The sequence below is a fragment of the Pseudopipra pipra genome, chromosome 20, assembly GCF_036250125.1.
Source record: "Pseudopipra pipra isolate bDixPip1 chromosome 20, bDixPip1.hap1, whole genome shotgun sequence".
Classification (NCBI taxonomy): domain Eukaryota; kingdom Metazoa; phylum Chordata; class Aves; order Passeriformes; family Pipridae; genus Pseudopipra; species Pseudopipra pipra.
In genome coordinates, this window is record NC_087568.1 from 1,534,169 (window position 1) to 1,548,121 (window position 13,953).

The window sequence follows — 13,953 nt, forward strand, 5'->3', positions numbered from 1 at the left end:
GGGTCCCCCTGCTTCTCGGGGGTTATTTGGTGCCCAGGAAAACTGCTTTCATGTGTTGGTCATTTATAACAGCTCCTGACTTGCCTCTCTGCCTTTTATTTAATATTGGTAATCAAAGTTCTTTATCACATCTAGCAAACACAGCACAATCTGGCACGAGGTCTACAAGCAGGAAAATCAGTCCAGGAAAAGAAGTTTGTTTTACAAAATAATTCTACATTTAATGTGTCAGTAACCATCAGTGAAATAATAGTCTTCAGCCACTACTCCTGGTCTCCACACTGACATCTCAGATCTGTTTTATTCCATTATAAACACTCTATAGTGCTTAAATCAGACCATCCTGACCTGATCTAGCCAGTAAGGAGACACAAAGAGACAGGACAAGGCACTGTGCAGTATTCAGAATTTAACTGTGAATCCCCTTTCCACACTCACACCTCTCCAGCCTCTGGGACTCCCCCATTTGTCCAAGGGATGCAGGTAACACTCAAGAATACATGATAATGACTCAACTATCTGTGTGAAAAAATCTGTAGGAAACACACATTATTTTCACCATAGTTATATATTCAAAAAAATAATTCTTTCTATGCCAGTATTTTGTACCAAGAAAGAGCACAATTATTGTTAATTATTTGAACTTTCATCAAGGTGTCTCTAATTTCATGGTGCTTTTGGCACAATTCAATCCCTATCTCTTATTGACTACACTTAGAGCTATAAATTCAATTTTCTTCCTTTTTATTCCATGAAGCCTAAAGACAGATGTTAACTTTTTTCCAAACCTCAGATGTTCTTTTCCTTGTTAAATTTATATCCTTGTACTGCAGCGCCAAAGCTCTTTCAATCCCCTGTATTCTAAATTAATCCATCAATCCCCTTTCCTCTGTGTTTTTGCCCTTGGCAAATCATTAGCCCAAGGGAGAACTCAACAGAAGAATTCAAGATTTCACTCAGACCACAGCTGAAAACATCTTTCTTTTACCTCTGCAATAACTTCACTACCTGAGGTGCCATCTCCTGCAGGTTTTCCCTCCTCACTACATTTCCAGCTGTGCTGCACAGCCACTCATTTCACAGCTGCCCCTTCCCATCCCACCATCTCTCTCAGCTGCCTTCCTGGGGGCTATATTTGTGCTGTGTTTCTATTTCCTGTAACTAATTTCAAACAAAAACATTCTCATGTGAAGTCCTTGGACAAGTCCTTGATTTCTATCTATTATCTTCTGTCTCTTTTCAAGGCCCACACTGGTATTTTAAGGTCACACAGGAGATTTTGGCTAAACTCATTCGCTGCTTTGAAATTTCTCAATTCAAGACATGAAAGCAGTAACTGATATTCCTCATATTTGTTTCTCCTTTCAATCCTCAAACACGATGAGATAAAAGTCTGTTACAAAGGCAGAGTTATTCTGACTGTTCAGAACCAGGGTGACACTTCAGCCACAGCCTTGCAAAGGAGTACACAAAACATAAGTTTAATTGGAACAAGCTGGACCTCTTACTGCATGTAAAGTTATTAATGCACACGTGCTTTTCCTTCCACTCTAATGCTGAAATCACTTTCATTTTTGAATGAAAGTTACTGTTTCACTTCAGCAACACAAATCTCCTGATCCTACAGCCTTTGGCCAAAGTTCCCTCACGGGCTGCTTCCACACAGCACGTTGTGTGCTGATTATTTTGGAACAGAGCTCCCCAGTCAGCAGTCTTTCATCTTCACAGCCTATGCAAAATCAGTTTTGAAAGGTGTAAAAGTGATACCAAACACGATTGCCACGCACCTGAACGGTGAGAGCTGGGTTTGAAAAGGCACTTAACCTGGGAAACCTGGCAGAAATTCTCAAGTACTCGTTTGAACGCATCGGCCATTTGAGTGTGGAAGCACATGGATTGTTGAAGGGACACGAAGTTCTGTAAAGGTTCTAGGGAATGCACACCCAAAGATGAAATAACACACCAGACTCATCCCTTCCTCCTCATACCTAAAGGTTCTGCCTTGCCAGGGCTTCTCTGGAGCCTGATGGACACCAGTGCTGGGAGCTCCTCAACTCCACAGCCACGTCCTGGGATTGGGAAGAATTATCCCAGGGAGCTGAAAGCTCTCTCGAACCCACCTGTCTTGATTTCTAGAAGAGAAAGATGGAGATCATTGAACCCCACATCCCTTGTGCAGCCCGACCCGCCCGAGCACACCCCAAAGCTGCCTCGATTTTACCCAGTTCAGACAATGGCTGAGGGTTCCACACGGAGCACAACCGCCCACATGGAAACGCTGTTCGTGGGCTCAGCTCGGGAACCCGCTCTTTCTGTGCTTTGGGTTCGACGGCGGGATGCGAAACCCACCGAGGCCGAGCGCGGTGTGAGGGGCCGCGGCCCTGCCCCCCTCACCCCGGCCCCCTCCCACGGGCGCTGCCCCCGGCCCAGCCCGGACCCCCTCAGCCGCCGGGCCCCCCGCCGGCGGGGCCGGGACAGCCGGCGCTGTGGGCACCCACGGCCGGGCCGGTGCCGCCGCCCGGAGCCGCCCGCAGCCGGCCCTGCCCTCACACACCTGCCCGCCCTCTCCCTGCGCTCCCAGCGCCCGCCACGCTCGCGCTACGCCGTTTGCGCAGCGGGCGCCCTCAGGTGCGGCGGCCGCGCTGACGACACTACGGAGAGTCCGTAACACACACCGACCTCTCCGGGGGCTCTGCGCAAGCGGCGCTCCCAGGTGGGGCCCGCGGAGCGCTCGGGGCCGCGGCGGGGGCGGGAGCGCGGGGGGAGCGGCGGGCGCGGGGGCCGCGGGCCGGGCCGGGCCGCCCTACGGCAGCGCCGCGGGGCCGGGCGGGCCGCGGGCGGGCGCTGCGCCGTTGGCGCAGTTGGCGCGGCCCGTACGCCGGCGGCGCAGGGCGCGCTCAGGTGCAGGGAAAGGGCGGGCGCCGTTGCCCGGCAGCCGCAGCCTATGGGGGCGCGGGGCGCGGTCACGTGCGCAGCCCCGCTCGGCGCTGCGGAGCCGGAGGAGCCGGACGGGGCCGCGCAGCCGGGACGGGGCCGCGCCGGGGCCGGGGGGCAGCGCCGGGGCCGCCGCCGAGCGGGGTGAGGCGGGCGGGCGGCGGGGAGGGGTCGGGGCGGCGGGGCGGCCGTGCCCGGGCACCGCTCCTCCCACTGCACCGGGCACTGCGGGCAGCGGGCAAGGGCAGGACGCGGCGCGGGAGCGGGGGGCGCTGCTGCGCGCGGGGGGGCCGGGGGGGCTGCGCGGGGCCGCGGGCGGGGGCGGCGGAGGGGCGAGGGCTCGGCGGCCCCGGGCGCGGGCGGCCCCTCCGCCGGCGGCGGGCGCGTTACCGGTGCGGGGGGGGGTTACCTGTGCGGGGCGCGTTACCTGTCCAGGGGCGCGCACCTGTGTGCGGGGCGCGCTACCTGTGCCGGGCGCGTTACCTGTGCCGGGCGCGTTACCTGTGCCGGGCGCGTTACCTGGAGGGGTGTTACCTGTGCCGGGCGCGTTACCTGGGGGGGTGTTACCTGTGCCGGGCGCGTTACCTGTGCAGGGGCGCGCGGGCGGCGGCGGGGCCGGGGCGCTGTCCCTGGGCACTGTCCCCGGGCGCTGTCCCCCGGTGCTGTCCCCCGGTGGTGTCCCCGGGCGGTCCCGCCGGCCCCAGGTGTGGTGGGACGGGGATGCTCCGGCACTCCCGCGGTCGGAGCATCCCTCCCGGGCTCCCGGCGTTGGGGACACCCGGCTGTGTTTTGGTTCATGGTTTGTTTGGGTTTTTTTCCTCGTTCATTCCGCGTTCGCCGTGCACTGGGGTTTGGTAATCTTTAACCTGCTATTTTTTTCTGGAAGTGAGAGTGTGAAAGGGATGTCCAGGGAGTGACACGCGGGTTACTGAGCAGAGCAGAACTTGAGTTTTGAGTCAAAGTAGAAACATGCATTATCTGGCTAAATGTCTTATTATTTATTTACATGGCTCTGAAAATGGTGCCATATGATTTACAGAAAGAAGAGAGCGAACATTCCAAACAGCTCCTGCACAGGGCATGGCAGAAGAGAAAATTTGTAACATGGGGGTCCTGGATGTGTCTGAATTATTTTTTTCCTTTATCTGTGTCCTATAGTTCATTAACAGTTTTTAGAAGTTTTATCGTACTTTGTCCTGGAAACTCATAAATGCTAAGTGTGGTTAAAGCAGAGACAGACTTAAGTGGGGATTCTTGTCAGGAACAGCAGGTATTTCAGATCTCCAGTTCCAAAAAATGTCTGTGAAACTGTACGTTAATTAAAATAGCTGGGCTATTTAACTTAATTTAAAATAGCTGGGTGTTCTAACAAGCATTTGAAGCCTGGCCTTGTAGGGTAAAGACAGAAAATGAAAATAGTTTCTTCCATTCATGCACAATACTTTCAAACATCCTTAGAAAGAACGGAGAAGGAAGGACTGTTTGCAAACCTTGGTCTGGTTTTCTTTGATTTTTAAAGATATGGTAACCATTTCTGAGACCCAAAGGAAGCAGCACTGGAGGCAGAGAGGAAGGAAGGAAGGAAGGAAGGAGGATGGAGCAGTTCTGTCTGTACTTGGAGGGGAGGCCATAAAAACTTTTGGAATGGGAAGGGAGGAAGGCCTGGTGGTGTCTCTGGAGAGGCTGCATTGCTCTATTCCTGCCCGTGCACAAGGCTGTGTCTCACAAAAGTGTTTTCCAAGAATTTAAACAGCCACCTCTTCAATGGGCCATCAGAAAGGTGGAAAAGCTGGGTGTGTTATTTCCTGCCAGTGCAGAGAGGAAGGAGAAATCCATGTCAGCAGACAGGAGCTGGCTGTAGCTCCTACTAAATTCCTGGTCATTTTTAGGAAGTTGGACTTGCCTCTGGAAGTTCTTGGCATGTAGCATTTTCTTCTCTCTGAAACTTTCCAGTCGTTTTCCTTTGCTTCACGTTGGTGTAGAATGAAGGGAGAGCTGTGGAGAAGAGGGGATAAGGGTTGCTAACAGTGAGGGTTTGATGTTTTCAGTTTGCTGTTTCTCAGAATCCCATCACGGATGGTGCCAGTCTGGTGCTGCTTTGGCATTTCTAGTTCAAACAGAATCCTTAGGCTTGCTGATTTTGTTGGTCCTGATTTTATAAAGGAGTTTTATTTGCTTGGGCTGTTCATCCAGCCTAGTTGTTATTGCTGAACTATTGGCAATATTGACATCTCTGCACAAAGATGATGCTGATGAAGTGCCAGTTCTTGCTCCATGTGGTTGACAGGCTAAATACGGGGTGGAAATCTAGGACTTAATGCCTTGGGGAAGTGGAGAAAGATTCCATCTAGAAATACTTGTGTTGGGGGCTGGAGGAGCCCCAGGGGTAACTCTTAGGAATGGTGCTGAAGAAGTGACCAAATCCAGCCTTGTGGTTTGTCCTGATGGAATTTCAGACGTGACTGATTCCACACCAGAGGTTCAGAAGCAAGAGAACAAAGTAAGCAAATGGAAAGGTACAACAGCAGATGGCATAAGGCAGGCTGTGCCAGGCCTGAACATGAGAGAAACAGTTTAAACTCCAGTGGATATGGGGATTTTGGTGAGCCTTGTTTCTGACCTGTAAGCAGCTTTTCCATGGATGTTCATTCAGTACATGATGCTTGAGGTCACAGAGCTCTCTTTTGAAGGCCCTCAAAGGCCTGTGGGTGGACTGAGACTTTTTGGGGGGTTTGAACTGTGAAATCTTGTTTGGAAATAAAAAAAAATTAAAAAAAACTAGTCAAAGGAGCTGCTTCATGTTGTGAAAAACCTCACTGTAGAATCATAAAAGCTGCAGTTTTTCCACGTTGCTTTGGAAGCAGCTGAACTTTGTAACTTGGCATGTAAATAGAGCTCTTTGAAGCTCCATGGCTGGAAAGAGGGGAGAGGGAAAGGCTCTGGCTGGATAACAAGCTTCTGAGTGTGTAAAAAGCCCCGGTGAGCATGTTTGAGTATTAATACAGAGAAGAGGAGTTTGTCCTGGGTTGGGGTGATGCACAGACACCTACAAGGGGCCAAGGTGTGTAAGTGTGAATATGGGAACAGTAGAACTGTGGCAGTTGGTGTATTTTATAGACTGGGCTGGGTGAGGGGGAGTACTGGGGGCAGGTGAGGGAGAGGTACCCAGGAGGTTTTGGTGGCTGAGGGTCAGTCAGCACCTCCCTGGGCCCCCTTCCAGCTCCTGGGGAGCCTGGATTTACGGTGTCTCTCACCATGCCAACAGCAGAGCTCAGCATGGCATTTTGGGGTCTGTACCTCATTTTATGGGGTTGGGGGAGGGAGGACTGAGCTAACAACACCCACATGAGGAGCACTTGGCTGCTGTAGTGTCCTGGATTTGCTGTAACCCAGCAGTGTTGGCAAGTGAAGATTGCACTGCTGCTGAGTGTGCTGCAGGGATGAAACCAAAAGGAAAATTCCTGTTTAAAGCAACAGGAAAAACTGATACAGATTGAAAGAGCAGAAAAATTTAAGTCTTGAACCTTTCTGTGGAAAGCAGAGTTTGAGTACGTTTGTTGCACTTGCAGCGTGATTTGATAAACAGAAACTTTGTACTCGATGTTTAAGGAAGTAGAAGCCTGAGCTGCCCTACCTGACATTTGCTGATAATCTTTTGTTAAAAGCAATAATTGATACAAGCTACAAGGCCAGAGACAATATTTTTTCAGTTGTACTTCTGCCCTTCTTGGCACTTGTGTCGTTTTTCCTTCTTATGTGCAAGTTTTTCACGGAGCACTGATGACAGAGAACAGTCCCAGTTCGTGTCTGTTCCAGCTCACAGAGGGACAGTGTTCCCATTGAACTTCTCTGAAAACCTCAATTCATGTCCCTTAACAAAAAACCTGCACAGGAATCCTTATGAATTATAGGAGTGAGTAAACATGTTGCTCTTTGGATTTTGGGGCTTTATTCCGTAGCTAAATTACCTCCTGTTCCCGGTGGTCTCCCTGTAAAACACCCTGGAATGGGAGAGGACAGAGAACCCTCGGGCTGTGTTGGGCTGTTGCCTTGCTCACAGTTCTCCTTTGCAAAGCCCATCCTGACATTTCCCGGGCAGAGCTGGAATGTGGCCGAGGTGCTGTGGGAGAGAACAAACCCGGGGTATGTCATTTGTTCTGCTCTTGGGGAAGGGATGTAAAGCACGGTCCTTTTCTGTCCCTCTGCTGAACCCAAGATCTCTGGGACTAATCCAAGGGGGGATTTTCTGGGCCACCTGCACATTTGCCCATTGGCTTCTCTAGGGAAGGCCAGGGATTAATTCATGTCCTTGTTTTACACTGTTGGTTTTTCTAGAACTATGCACAACTTGGTAGCTCTTGGAGTAAAAGACTGTCATAACGTGCTGGCAAATTAAAGGTGTAAATGGATGTTGAAGAGGAATAATCTGATGAAATCCATTTTAGGGGATCTCTTGGATTGTGGAAACTGAAGTGATCCTGCCACATGGGTTGATTTACATTAGTTCCCTTATGTTGTGGTTTGGCATGGTGTTTAAGAGCCTTAAGATGCTGCTGGTGATTGACATAACAAAATGTAAATTATATGCTGTTTTCCTAAGGTCTAATTTATCTGTCGTAAGGTTTGTGTACCAATAGTACTGAGCTCTTCTCACAGTAATGTTTCTCTTTCATGTAATGCCTACGTAGGGGAATTAAATTACTCTTAATTGTATGCTGAAAAAGAAAATAAACTTGGGGTATGTATGGCTATCCCAGTAAATTAAATTTTGCTGCTTCTTGTTCTTTTTGTGCATTTACTTTGACTGTATTGAAAGATTAAATGTTTGAATATCTGGTTGGGAAGAACATTCTTTCTTGTGGGTAGCCACAAGATGTCACAGAACTTGAAGAAATATTATAAACCAGAGCTGATTAAGATTTTAGACCTTAAACTCTGAAGTGAAATAGTGATTGAGGCAGAACTTGGCACTTGGCTTGGCAGTAAATGAATTCAGTGGTCAGAAACTGGTGCTGCCTCACAGAAATTGCCCTCCCAGTAGGAGCAGAAAAGGGCAGGTTGAGTTTAGGGCCTTTCCTTCTCTCTTTTCCTTCTGATTCTTGGGAGGGGAGACACTTTCACTGAACACATTCCTTGTTTGACTTGTCACACAGCAGACTGGAGTGTTGGCACAGCGTCTCAAGCGTTGGGCCCTCAGGAGTCTTTAGTGTTCCCTGAGACACAGGGATGATGTTCCATGGGGAGATGTTTCTCCTGAGCTATTGGCCTGGGTTGAGAATGACCCCAAACAAAATCTTCCCTAATCCCACTTCTCAGCTGGCAGCACCTGCCTTCTGGAAAGGCACCAAGAGCCCCCAGGTGTGTGGGAGGCCACAAATAGGCTGTGCCAAAACTGGCCCTGCACAGGCTGAGGGGGCTGAGACTGCCAGTAGGGTCTTCCTGGGCATCCAGCGCTCCGAGTGCTTCCAGTGAGAGTTTGCCAAGAAATGGCTTCACCTGGTTCCAGTGGTACTGTGGGACCAATTCACCTTTTTCAGTCTATATTTGAAAGGGCTCCTGTAACAGTGGATTGTGGTAAGTCATGGAGGAAGCATAAAAATTTTCATTACTTACTGCAGGCTTTGTTTTTTGTTATGGTGCAGCAGCCACTGTTACCAATTTAACCCTTTCCATAAACATGATCTCTCTCCATAAGGAGAGTGTACCAAAGTCATCAAGGAAATGAGCCACCATGCTGCACTCCACTGAATTTCATTGCCTAATATTATGTAGGGGATGTTTTAAGCTTGCCAGCTGGCATATGCCTGACTAAAGGAGGTGTTTGATTTAAAAGGTCTTTTTACAGCCTGCTTAGCAAGACAGGGACCAAACACATCACCTGGAGACTGGGTGAAAGCCTATGGTTAGGACAGTACAAATAGGCCCATTCAAAAAACCAATTACAGCTCATATTAAAAAAGAAAATCAGGAGCATTTGAGGTGCCTGCCCCATGGCTCTCAGTGTCAGCTGGTGCTGTGTTTCTGACAGAGCAGCAGCGGGATCACCTGGTGTGGGTTGGATCCATGGACTGGGCTGTGCAGGTTTTCATTAAGCACAACAACTGACACGTTATCAGTGGATCTGCTGAGTAACTGTGTGTTAACATCTGATCAGTTTTGAAGTTGAATGCACAGAACAGCTGTTTATGTGTTAATTCTCTGGCCACGTGGGGAGAGGTGGCAGTGGCCCAACCTGCGTGGCTGGTTTTTCCAGCTGAGGAGGCTCTGTGATGTTCTGGTAGGTGTGTGACTGATGCTCAGTCTGGGTGAAGACATCCATTTTCCAGTTTGAAGACAAGTAGAAAAATCAGTCATTTATTCCTGGTTTTTGATAAATTTGTGCTGAAGGGGCAGCTCTTTGCATATGGCAACTTGCTCTTTTTCTCTGCATCTGGGGCCTGTGGTTTGCTCCCTGACCCTCCATGCACTTAGTGCCTTTCTACTTTTCCTTCTCTGCTCTGCCTGATTGCTGTATGTCTAATGTGACAATTTGGGGATATGGAAAGGACTCTGGAATAGAAAGGGCAGCTGTAGGTGCACAGCCTGTGACTTCAGGGAGTGAAGTACCAGAGAATACACACAGCCACTGGAAAGCTGTGGTGTGACAGGACAAGGAGAGAACATGGATCTCCAAGCAGGCCATTTGAAGGGGTTGCAAGGAATCCATAAAGCACAGTATGGAAGACTATAACGTGCTTGTAGAGAAAACTGAGGAACAGAAGGTACCCATGAAAATGTGGGAAGTGTTTAGCCCCATATATTGTGGCAGTTGTGCACCCCAGGGCCACACCTGGACTGATTTAGAGTAAATTAGAAAGAGACATTTCAGGTTGGGCTGTACTTTACACTGGATTCCAGAAACCTGACTGGCTAATTTTTCTTTGTATATAAAGACAGGAAAGATGTGCTTAGGTGGGGTCTTCTGCTAATGGGCAACACTTTAGATGAATGTTACTTATTATGTAACTCCTCACCCTGAAACAAAGAAAAAGAAGAATTTGTATGGCCTCAGTTCTTGGCTTCTGCAGTTGCTTTGCTGAACAATAAGTGCAGTGAGAACTGGAGATTTTTTTTTCCCTTAAGTAAACCAGGCTGAAATCCTACCTGAGAAGCTATTGGAGCTGCTGCCTGGACTCTCACTGGAGTGAAGGAGCTTGGGCTCATCTTATTTGCTTCAAAGACCTTTGCTAAACTGAGAAACGAGATCCCAGATGTAATCTCAGGTATCTGCTGGAATTTGTAAATGCACAGATATACAGATTCAGAACATTTGGATTTCTACTCTTCTACTTCCAATCCCAGTCTCTTCCCCTTTGCTCTTTAGCTGGTTTAGCTCAGCATGAAATGAGAGGAAAACATAAATGCTCAAGGCCTGATTTCTCCCCACCTCTGCTTTGAAGGACCTCTTTTCCATGTCAGAGACTCTTATGATTGTCATCTTTCCAGAGAGCTGAAGCTGTTTGGTGAGCAGTTATTCAGTGTCCTAATGCTTCATGATCTCTTGATTCCATGTCTGGATAATTGGACTTGGCAAACAGATTAGGGCTTCTTTGGTTACCCAGTCATGCTCTCCAAGTCCTCAGTCATACAGAGACTTAATCTGTTCCTTTAAAGTGATCAGCTGTGCCATTTGGGTGACCTTAAAGAGCAGCACCAGCCTTGAAATGCGGTGCTGCCTACAGGGGTAACGGGGATGGGGTGTCCAGGAGAACTGGGAGCATTCCTTCCAAAACTGGAAACTGCTAAAAAGCCCAGTGGGTAAACCCCTTCAACACCAGGCACTGAGCAACTCTGTGATTAACCTGCAAGTATTGATTAGGGGAGCATTTGGCCCCTTTTCAGGTTCTGCCGCTGATTTACTGCACAATTTAATTTCTTTGTGTCTGAAGTTCCCCTATAAAGACCTGAAATATTTCTCCGTCTTAGAAAAACTGTTATTTTAAAACCAGTGATAACTGTACTCCAGTAAATATGGTGACAAGTGTTCTAGAAAAGCCAGGAAGAAAGGCAAATACTGGGAAAGGGGGGGAGACAAAACTGATAACTTCTCTGCTTCTGGTGGGTGAGGGTGAAATTGGTGACTGCCAAAAATATGAGCTCAGAGAAGGAGCTTGTTCTGCTCTGAGCCCACATCTGTACACACCTCCTCATCTCTACAGATGGCCAGGAGGCTGGAGAGAGAACACAGTTGTCTAAATTTGTGTAAGAGAAAAGAATCATGACTCCCACCTTGGAGCCGCTTAAGAACCTCCTGTAACCGGGGTATTTTCAACAATTTAAACATTTTGGTTGACTTTTTAGTCTTAGCAGATTATGTGGAACCTGACACTGTGCATAGTTGCTAAATAAGTGACTTTTTAATATTAATTTGTACTAAAAGATGGTTGTCTGGAACTGTACTGTTTATTCCTTCAAAACCAGCCTGCTAAGGAGTAAATTTGATCCAGAAGTCATCTTTGCATGCTGATGCTTTAACAACTTATAAGACACTTTTCCACTTTAGATTTCATAGTACTTCACGTTTTAGAAATAACTGTCACAATAGTGATGGTGCTATCTGAAACAATCATGATAAAAGGCACAAAGATAAAAACAAAATATGTTTGCCTTTATGTTTCTTCTCTACTACCATTAGTGTGGGAATGAGATTCTTTTCCACTATTTTCATGCAGTCTGCTTTATCTTTTGAGGGAATTCAGTCATTTTCCTTTTGTTAGCCCAGGAGATAGAGGATATTGTTTGAAGCAGGTAGCTGGGAGTCAGTATTATATAAGTAGTGAACTCTTGACCAAAAATCTGGTTTTGTGGATGTGGCCTCATGTAATAAACCAATAAAAAGAGCAGTTTAGGAAGTGCATCTTTGCCAGGTCTCTGCTCTTTGCAGAGGGGTTGAATACTGAATGTCCCTGAGCTGGGACTGTACATGTTGCTCCCCTCCACCCGGAACACTGATGAGCCTGAAACTGGAAACTTCCTGACCCTTCTAAAAACAAACGAGCAGTGTTGTTTAACTTCTTGCTGAGGGTCAGGAGTCTGAGCTTCGTGCCAAGTTTGTGTGAAACAAAGTAAAACTGCAGAGTTAAGGAAAAACTCGTGCAAAAGGGTGTTTGTGTGGAACTGATGAAGTTTACGTGGAACTGTTGAGAATCTACAGCAGATTCTTAAAAGGGTAATGAGAGATGTCCTGCCCCAAACATCCTTCAGTGAGTGACAGTTCTTAGTTGAGACACTTACCAAGTGCATAGGTGCAGTATTTTGCTCCTTAATATGGCCTCTGCACATCAGTGTTGAAGTCACCCTGTTACAAATGGCTCTGCTCTTTCTGTGCAGTTGGGTGGTAACCAGCCTCTGTTTTGGTTCCTGTTGAGATGCTTCCAAGGGTGCTTTTAGTGGTGCAGCACGAGCACAGGGCCATTGTCATAACAGCATTCCACCCTCCCTGAGGAGTTGCAGCAGCCCCACACACGGAGGGATGAGGACACTCATCCTTCCAGCACCGTGTCTACAAAACTCTCTCTCATGCCTGTGTCAAATTCCATGAAATTCTGAAGAGGAGCAAGTGTACTGAAAGGACATCAAGGGTAAAGAGGATTCAGAAGTGTTTGCAGAGGAATGGGCAAGTAGAGAGTGGAGCTCAGCTGGCTGGGATCAATGGACTGCCCAGGGAGGTGGAGGCAGTCCAGGTGAAACTGTGGCAGGTTCCTTCTGGAGTATCCATTTCCTGACGCTTCTGCAGTTACTGCAGGCTCAGAGTATCACTGAACTGCTGCTTCTGCAGTTGCTGTAGAAACTGTTGGCTCAGGCTGTCTCCTTGCAGCTCCTTCAGAGGAAGGGCTGCTTGGGGAGAGCCTGGCTGGCCATGGACTCACTGCTCCCTTTGCCATTTCCCTCACCCTGTGAGCTGTAATCTGTATTTTAATACAAATCCCTTGGCCAGTGTCTTTGCTTTTGCTTATAAATGTCTGAGCTGTACGTGGCACTCGCAGGAAGGAGTCCTCTTGTGCCAGAGGAACAAGGACTGGCTTTCTGTTTGTGCTGGGCACCAGTCACTTGCAGTAGTTTTAGTGCCAGTTTTAGCAGGTGCACCTTGGCTCAATGAGCTCCCTTTGCCCTCATCACACAGCACAGTAGCAAGTCTCATGCACAGCCTATAGAAAACTGAATTCTGGCAGAGAGCTGAGGAGTACAGGATTTACTGTACTTCCCCTCTTTCCTTTTCCCTGCTCTGCTTTCATTATTTGTGCTCCTCTTGTGTTGCAGTTGGTGATTGTTGTGGGTCCTTTCCAGCTGAAAATACTCTAGCAAACTTTGAAAAATCTCCTGAAAAGATCTAGGATCAAAGCAGCCATCCTGAATGAACTCCCAGGACTTATAAACTGCTGTTGGATGGCTGGAGCTTAGTGTGGAGCAGACTGAAGAGACCTTGTTTGAGGGGTGTCATTGGGGTTCAGGCACGTGCACTCCTGGTCATCTGGGAGTTCCCAGTGTCTCTTCTGATTTGTAAGAAAGATGCTCTCAGACCCTCTATCCTTCCCATTTGGTTTTGGGTGGTTTAGGTGGCCATGTAGTATGTAGTGGGAAGGCTGGGGAGGTTGACTGGTTAATTTGTTTGTTTGTTAAGAGAGAGAGAGAGAGAGAGAAGAATGAACTCCCTTATCCTCCACAGCCTGTTCCTATGTCTCTTAAAGCTCTAGAAAAACCAAGTGGCAAAGGCAGCTGCCTGTGGTTTTTTTCCTTCAAAGCCAAACCATATGGTGGAATTTGGTGTGCAGAGTGAGATGCTCAGTGCTGAGGAGCTGCTTTACTGAGCAGGGCTGCAAAGCTTCCCCTTACCTTGCAGAAAGGCTCGGGTCCCTTGCTGGTGTCCTGCAATGTTCTTCTTGTCCTTCCTGGCTCCTGTTCTTCCCGAGAACAGACTGTGTGTGTTCTGCTGCCTGACAGAAGAGGGGCTCCATTGTCCTCTCTGGAAAAAAAAAACCA

The 13,953-nt window shown here is 48.3% G+C and overlaps 2 protein-coding genes and 1 long non-coding RNA gene across 23 annotated transcripts in view; 1 reads left to right on the forward strand and 2 right to left on the reverse strand.

The window, feature by feature from the left end:
• Positions 1–2,786, reverse strand: part of CRB2 (crumbs cell polarity complex component 2) — a 55,996-nt gene extending 53,210 nt beyond the window's left edge. The window contains exons 1-2 of one of the 4 annotated variants that reach the window (XM_064676559.1): positions 2,680–2,786; positions 1,989–2,132 (exon numbers count right to left, since the gene is read on the reverse strand). The gene's annotated coding sequence lies outside the window, so the exon portion shown is untranslated. The other 3 variants (XM_064676557.1, XM_064676556.1, XM_064676558.1) reach the window with 3 other exon arrangements.
• The window catches only part of STRBP (spermatid perinuclear RNA binding protein), a 65,583-nt gene continuing 54,238 nt past the window's right edge, over positions 2,609–13,953 (forward strand). For 7 of the 12 annotated variants that reach the window (XR_010435419.1, XR_010435420.1, XM_064676583.1 and 4 more), the window contains exon 1: positions 2,966–3,078. The gene's annotated coding sequence lies outside the window, so the exon portion shown is untranslated. Of the gene's footprint in view, positions 2,714–2,964; positions 3,079–13,953 lie in introns of those variants that run through there. The other 5 variants (XM_064676576.1, XM_064676577.1, XM_064676579.1 and 2 more) reach the window with 3 other exon arrangements.
• Positions 3,909–13,953, reverse strand: part of LOC135424919 (uncharacterized) — a 63,644-nt gene continuing 53,599 nt past the window's right edge. For 4 of the 7 annotated variants that reach the window (XR_010435423.1, XR_010435425.1, XR_010435421.1 and 1 more), the window contains one exon: positions 3,909–13,936. This is a non-coding gene — a long non-coding RNA (uncharacterized LOC135424919). The remainder of the gene's footprint in view (positions 13,937–13,953) is intronic. The other 3 variants (XR_010435427.1, XR_010435424.1, XR_010435426.1) reach the window with 3 other exon arrangements.